This window comes from Channa argus, chromosome 16 (genome assembly GCF_033026475.1).
Source record: "Channa argus isolate prfri chromosome 16, Channa argus male v1.0, whole genome shotgun sequence".
NCBI lineage: Eukaryota > Metazoa > Chordata > Actinopteri > Anabantiformes > Channidae > Channa > Channa argus.
Window position 1 is genome coordinate 14,378,461 of NC_090212.1, and position 8,372 is coordinate 14,386,832.

Here is an 8,372-nt window from a genome sequence, read left to right on the forward strand (position 1 = left end):
ACCCCAGGAGTCATTGAGCTCCAAAATGTCTTTGTAATGTGACTGTTCTAGTGCACCACCAATGTGTGACTGTGTGGCAGTGCATGAGTTTGTGTTGGTATCTCTCCATATGCATGCATATATAAGTGTGCCCATTTGTTTGTTTATGCAAGTGTATGTGTTTGCATAATGTGTGTTTTGTGTAGTCCTATTTGTGTGTGTACTGCTGGTCCAGATGATGTTGGGGCCATAGTGTGGTCTCTGGGGAGAGAAAGAGAGGGATAGGAGAGAGGCCCAGGCAGCTGTATTTGGAATAAACAGACATTACCCTGCTGCGTTCTAATTTACTGCAGAGTGGGAATTAATCTGTAAAGTTGTCCCGCCCCCTCTGCAGTCCAATACTCAACGCTTTGTATGAAAGTGGCCATCAACAGCCACTTACACAATGTGCGTTTTTAAAGTATGACTCCACCCAAAATCTGTCTTGGAGGCTTGAAACATGGATATAAAAAAACTTTGTCTTTCAAAGAAAAAAGCCTTCCGGTGTAGTAGTGCACTGTGGAAGGAGTATGCAACTCTGCTTTGGTGAACCGATGCTTATAAAGAGATAGCTGAAATTTAGATTTTTCAACACATCAGTGTTTTAAGATTTTTTTTTAATTGTTGTTGCTCATTCTAAAATCTTGAGAAACCATTGTAACTACTGCACACCGTCAATAAAGAATCTTTCTACACTCACCAATGATGGTGATATTCAGATATATAGGTCAAAAGCAGGACTATTATTCATAGTCCACTCGTGACATTAATGGCATTTCATAGATCTGATAATAGACCAAACCAGTTTAAAGCCCAAAACTCAAGTACCCCCCCCCCCCCAAAAAAAAACTGCATCACATAAACATTTTAATTTTGTTATTTTCCAGATGATAGTTATTAAAAAGTTCTCTAATGTTGTGTAACTATGACTACAACACTAATTCACATTGCAGAAATATCTAATGTGTATGACCAGAATTATACTGGCTCTCACTGCAAGTTTACACTAGAGAATGACATGTGGCTTTCATATAAAAATTAGTCAAATTCCTCATTTCTGGGAGTCAAACCCAAACAGGTCGGCCTTTCTCTTTCTCTCTTTCTTTCTCGCTCCCTTTTCTGATGTTTTGCAACAGGCAGACCCACCACCTGGATGAGTGGATGACAAACAAACTACAAATTTTCCTTCCAGTAACTGACCAAAATAGATATTTATAACCAGCTGGTCACCTCCCTAACACCCCACCCCCCCACCCCCCCTACCCCACCCACCCACGTCTGCGAGAGCTCCCTTTAAAGACCAGTTGTGTCACTTTTGGCTTTGTTCTTAAACAAAGAGAACTGCCCTCATCTGCCCATAATTGGGCCGGTTCTTGGAATGTGCTTGATGTCTCCTCGTAGGCCATTCGTCGCTTCAATAGACACACAGGCACAGGTTGCTGGAAAATGGTACGTTTTTGTATGGAAATCTATCCACCCAACCCCTATGTCGTCCTTCCCATTTTCTTCTGTATCTTCTATTTGTTTTTTGTTTTACTTCTGTTTCACCCTGTCTTAGTCACCTCTAGAATTTTCTCAGGGTGAAGGAACTCCCCATGAAACTGCAGAAACTCCACATTCATAGTAAACGGAACAGTGTGCAGATTGACTTCAACAGGACTTTTTTGGCTTCTCTGAGCTGCACCATCTCACTAAGGTTGGGCGATTATACTTCAAGGCCGATCAGCAGCACTTGTCACTAGCAGTTACTGGGATGATGCTGACCATGGGCAGATGGTTGATAGGGGATTGGAAGGTGTTTACTGCATTGTTACTAAAGGGAAGCAATTTAGAGAGTTCAAATTCCACTTGCAAGAGAGGAAAAAATGTTGAAACAGTAGTTGGCAGGCTACCAAAATCCTGAGCCCCTAATTGTTTTCATTAATAGCAAATAATCTCAAGGTGCTTACTCTGTATTCTGGGAAACATTATGGTGTTATGTTCAAGACGTGTACATCTGGGAAGTCGCTGAGGATTAGATTGGAAATTTGTCTGTAGCAATCACACAAACCCCAGGTGAAAAGTTTTAGGACTTTTATGCTCCAACCACAGATATGTTAATGTGTTTGTAGAGCCGTTGTGTACGTTTTGGTGTTTAAGCAACAAGTCCCCAAAATCCAGCCCTTTGGTTTTGGTCATGACTCATTTACTCCCGAATCCCTCACCTTTCACCTCCAGCTCCACTCTCCATGTCACCCGCTAGCTACCCTGGATAAGTAAATACATGATGTAATGTGTGGTTTTTGCCTCCCACCCACCTCCACCCACATCCAGAGGTGATTAGACTGGAGCACAACAGTTTTAGGTGGGGATAGGTGGGTGTGGTCAACTGGTTCTTAAAGAAGAGGAGGGGCTGGATAAGCATAAATGGAGGGGACTTTTTTTAAGACTGGTTTTGGGCAAGATGGAGAGGAGGGCACATGCAGGTCACCAGCAGGGCGGGATTATATGGAGAGACAGCACAGCCTACGTTAATCTGTCTAGGCTGAGGCTCCTCAGTCCTTGCAGTCAGGCCTGCGGCTCCACCTCCCTCCTGGCTGTCTGGGCTCCAGGTTCCAGGTGGGTGATAGGGGCTGTTGACTCACACAGCAGCCGCTGTGTGGCCCTGCTGCGACGACCTCCTCCAGGGCTACTGGAACCATTGTCATTCAGACTCCCAGCTACAATTCACAAGTCTGACGTCCTTCCGCAATGGAGCCTAGCCTGGGCTGCCTGACTCTTGTCACTTTGTTTGTTTGTGAGAATGAGCTTGTCAAGAATAAAAAGCCTCTATATGTGGTGGTATTTTAATTACAATTACTCATAAAAAAAAAAAAAAAACTGAATAATTAATTCTATTGTTTCTTATTGTGGCTGTGTTGCTGGTTCTTTTGTTATTTAACTTTGAAAACAAATAAAATACTTAATGGGGTAAAACCTAACAATGAACACATGACTTATATAATCATTACAATCTTGTCATCTAACACAGAGAAAGTCCCAAAATATGGAACAGTTGCTTCAGCACACCACAGCAGTAATGTATCCTTGTTGTTGTCAGTTCCAAAAGAACAAACTCCTTGTTAGTCGACAGGTCTGCCCTTCTGGACCGAACTCTTTCACTCGTATGGGCCAACATAAGTCAGCAACTGTACATGTAAGTTTTGATGTGTTCTCTTCAGCATGTCATAACAGACTAGCCCCACCCCTTAACATGCTGGCCAGGAGAAGAAGGAGTATGTGTCCAAACATATCAGGAGTTCCATTTTAAGAGACAAGAGTAATGCGGGACACATGAAATAGGATGGTGTGTAAATTACCAACTGTGTAAATTATTACTTGTGCGTGACGTTGAACATTTTGCATTTTAAGGTGGCCATTTGAGTATCTGTCACTTTCACCTCCATGTAAAAGTAAACTCACTGATGAAACAGACAGCAGTGGAGTGGAAAGTGCTGAGAAGATTAATGAGGTGTGTCTTTCCTCTCTTTCACACTGTCCTTCTCTTTATCCTAGTGTTTGTCTGTGCAAACTGTGTTTCGATGTGTGTGGGGGTCCATGTGGGGTGGCCTGATATGGTAAAATGAAGTAAACAAGGAGACCTAGAGGTGAGAGAAGGGTGGATTTCTCCTTACTCATCTTTGTACCACAAACAGGGAATGACACACCATGCTGTGGATCATCTATTGGTGAGTGTCCGTCAGCCTGCCCCACTGACACTAGTCAGATCACTGTAAGCAGATTTCAGATGATTCAACATGTTGAAGTGACCTGAGCCAATGTAGCAGTTAGTCTTTGTTGCCTCTAGTTCCGAACATGTGCTACATTATTTATATCAACACTTTGTGAGAATCATATTTCTTTTGCCTGCTTCTTCAATCTACTTGCTTTAAACATGTTGCTCATGTTTGCATTTGGTTACCTGCAGGACACCAAGACAAATTCCTAGTACTGTAAATAGTTCTTAACTGTACCTGGCAATTAACCGTTTTCTGATTCTGACTCTGTAGAAGGAGAGGGTCACATTGTTTTCTTGTTTCTAGTTTTTGTAGTTATTGGCTGCTGGCTATTTAAGTCAACTGCCGTTGATGGTCTCTTCCAGAATGAATGACAATCCCTCAATATGCATGAAGTTGATGCCTAATTCATTGCCCACTAGTAATGCTTCTCTTTTAGATTTACAAGGGGATTCTGTTCTTAAAGACCTCTATGGCCCTGCATGAAGAACTACATGTGTTGGGCCAGTCTTCAGTGTTTTCAGATGATGTTTCACACCTTCAGGGTTGACTTATCTGAGAGTGGAGAATTTCCAAGGGAATATATTTTGCAGACAGTTTCAGAATGTTTTTACAGAAGGGCCTGGGGGACCCTCAGTTACAGGTATGGCTTCAAACTGACAGAAAAGTGCCAGCCAAATCATATGGTAACTCAATAATAAAGAAATCCATATGCATGTTGAAATACTTTGTTGCCCACCTACAAGAGAAAAAGCATGCATTGTTGCCCGGGTTTGGACGATTTATAACAATGATTTCTCGTTGTCCTAAATATCTCCTTTTTTCAATCTTGTCCTCCCCCTTCCCTTCTTTGCTTTTCTAGGAGAGCAGCTAAGAGATGGGACCGCAAGTCCCCTCAGAGGATTGGTCCTCCATCAGTATCTTTAATGGATGTCAGATGTGTGCGATGAGGCCGTAGCGTGAGTGTGTTTCATGTTAGTTCTCAGCATGATGAGCAGGGAAGCAGCTGGAGATGAACAGAAACCGGCCCAGCCCTCCTTACAATACCTCCATTTCTATTCCCACTTCTGTCCTTCGATGTAATGCTCTCCTGGTTTTCCCAGTGTAATATATTGGTATTAATAAAGGCAAACAAAGGCAAACATTCTGTAATGGGAGAGGAGAGGAAGATATTTTGGTTTCCTGGAGAACCAGACAGCAGCCTCTACTTCTTCTCACTATAAATCTTGTGGCAGTTTCAGTAGTTAGATTGCAATGTTCAGTGTTTCCCTGGGCTGATTACAAAGGAGTTCAAGGCGAACTGCTCTGTTATTGCTTACAGCCACGGTACCTAATAGTACGCTAGAGTGGAGAACTTCAATTGCACACTTTGTCATTTTGGACCCCTAAAGGAATTTGTTATTCATCAAAGCAGTTGCTGCATAGAGATGGTTTGTTACTTTAAGTGGTATCTGAGTGAAAACAAGTGAATGCAAGAGCTATATTCCGGGAATGCAACTCATATTCCAATTGCTTAATAGGAATCTAAGTTTCTCACAAATGTCTTTGTTGGAACACCATCCTTTACCACAAGCACTAAACACTGCAGCTCACATTTCTTCTGGCTTCTCTGAAATATTTTATTTGCATCATTTGAGGGTTTTGCTTTGTAATATTGGTCTTTAGGGAGCACTGTGGATAAGGACAGAGCTGTGTTACCAAGGCTAATGAGTGAATAATACAGCCTGATGATGATGATGATGTTGGCAACATTCTATAAGGTGACGGAAAATAAATAAGTCCAGGTGTTTTGTGAGGGGGGGCTAATCTAAAATGTGACTCAATATGAGTCGTTCCTATTCGTCAACAAACAACTGAGACGTGAGCAAGACTGCGAGCTAGTGCATGTGCAAGGCCACTTCGTGGAGCCAGGGCAATTGAAAAGTGTTTCTATTTATCTGTGTGAGATTATGACTATAGTATGTCTGAACCAAACAGACTATGTTGGAAAACACACAATTCCACGCAATAGTAGGATGATAAGATAACAAAAAATTACTGTCCTGATTCATTTTTGTAACTAGGCTGAAGTGAGCATTTAGGGTAACATCGCTACTGCCTGTTTTTTTTTTAAGTCAGTCAAAGTATTAATTAAGACAAAATAAATATGGATGTAGGTTAATGAATCAGAAATAATTCAAATTTGTCACAAAGAGGTTCATTTCATGCATCTCATGGGTGTTTCCTCATCAATTTGTGTTACCCTCCCAAGCCCAATTTCATACCCCACCCAGTCATTTTCTGTAATGCTAAACACAGCCCTGTCCTAATCAGTTATCTCTGCAACACCTAACCAAAGTTCTAACCCCAACCTTGATGAGGAATGGTGCAGGAAACTTATTGAAACACACAATTTTTTAGATAGAATTTTTTAAAAACTTAATGTGGACATGGCCCAAAACGTAGAGAAAAAGATGTTCTTTGGAATTTATGCATCTTTTAAAAACATTCAATTACAACAAAAGAGGCTGACAAAAACCCAACATATAGGAATAAAGACAAAATATAACAGAAAATTTGATTTTCTGTTAATTTGGGGGGGGGGGGGGGGGGGGGGGGAGTATGTGTTGAAGCAGGTTGGCTAAATGTTTGGGAATTTGAGTGGGCAGCCAGTTCGTAGGCTTCCCTTTGCTCCCGCAAGACAAGGAAGGACACCCTCATTATATCTCTCTCTATGTCGGGCCCTTTAGTCCATCTCCTCAGCACCCATGTTTGTTTAGAGAGCCAGAGCCTTTTAAAGCTACGTTTGGCCTAATGAGCCCATTATCTGCCACTGATCCACAAAGAGGCCCTCCTTTGTCTCGCTCCCTCGCCCTCTACCTCCATGTGTAGTAGCTTGCCCTTGCCTCTTGCTCTCCTTTTTCTACTCACACTCTATTTATTTTTGCCATTTACCCCTTTTTCTTATGCTCAACTCATTTCTCCTGTTTAGCTCATTTTCCCCTCCCTGCTGCTCCGCTCTTTTCCCAAACTTGTCACACACTGTGCTCATTTCTTTCCATTAGGACACCAGTGGAGCCTCCTTCCTTTTAAAACACCCGCCTCCACCTCCTTTGAGGCTGTGCAGTTTATGTCGTTGTTGGGAACTACTTTGGTCTGCTTTTAACTGCCTCACACCTGCAGATGTTGTTGCCGTTCTTCATCACAGCTGACAGTATAAGTTACCAGTAACAACAGAGGGCAGTTGTCTTCAGGAAAGTGCACAGGAAGATTTGCAAGGGTCCCAACAGGAGCATGATTCTTGCAGGATGTTGACCTTCACTTTGGGAGTAACAACTAGGTGTCTGACTACATTTTCATGTGGCATAGCATGTGTTCATTCATGCAGGACCAATAAGTCAATAAGTCTTATTGCAGGTGTTACAGGTGTGGATTTGGGAATTCTCAGACACCCTGATTCCTCTAAAGTGTACATGGTACCCTCTCAATGCCCACCAGTAGTCACAGGAAGCTGGTGTAGATCAGCTCTTTCTTCGAGTCTGGTTGCTCCGTTGACACCAAGGACTTAATTATGGTGATCTTGTAATAGTGTAGAAAATGGAAGGAATGCTGGCCTCATGGCCGTACTCACAGCAGGATTAACTGCACGAGTTTGCACTCTCCAACCTCAACAAGCTCGACAGCCCCTCTCACAGCTGCTTTTTTCCATGTTCTCCAAAGAAAGAGGGTGTGAGGAGGAGGGAAGAGAGGAAGAAAAGAGAAGAAAAAGACAAAGAAAATTAATCTGCAGGGTGCAGGATCTTAATTCGATTTAATGAAGGGAGCTTGAAGTCTGAGAGGCTTTGGTCTCGCACACCTCCAAAGACACGTACACATGAACACACACTCACAACTCACTCATGTAGGTCCTATTGATCTGTTGGAACAAACCCTATTACAGGCAATTATGTTATTCACCAGCCATGGCAAATCCATTTCTTTGGTTTCATTACTTGCTAATACACAGAAAGGAAATCTATTAAGCCTGAACGTGCTGCTTCCTGTTCACACTGAGTGTGAGATTGGAAATCTTGGTTTCCGTCATGCTGTACTGCTTTTGTCTCGCATCACTTTGAATCAGAAGAACAAAATCCTTCAAAAGAAATATAGCTCTACATTTGTTCATCCAAAAATGAATTAAACAAATCTGTGAGTTTAACTTACACTGTTAAACATTTTGTGAATGTAATTTTTTTTGCTTGGGTCAAACACGTAACAAAGTAAAACAATTAAGGAAAAAGGCCTCTGTTTGCAGACCGTTATTTGCCCCTTTCTCCTCCCTTTAAAAAAGAGCAAGCAAAACCAGTCTCTCCATCTCTCTGCCAATGCAAGCCCATTACTATGTTCATCTTCTCAACGTTTGACAGGTGGAAGTAGAACTTTGGAGTTTATGTTTTAATTATAAAGAATTCCAGATGTAGAGGGGGACTCATAAATTAGAAGCAGAGCTACTCAAATGTCTTTTTTCAAAGGGACCAAGCGGGTCAGCATCTGCTTCTCATTGTAGCCAATGTTATTAAGGGCCCTGGCTACAAAAAGGCTCAAGTCCCCTGTCTGGCCCCACAATAATTGACACTATTA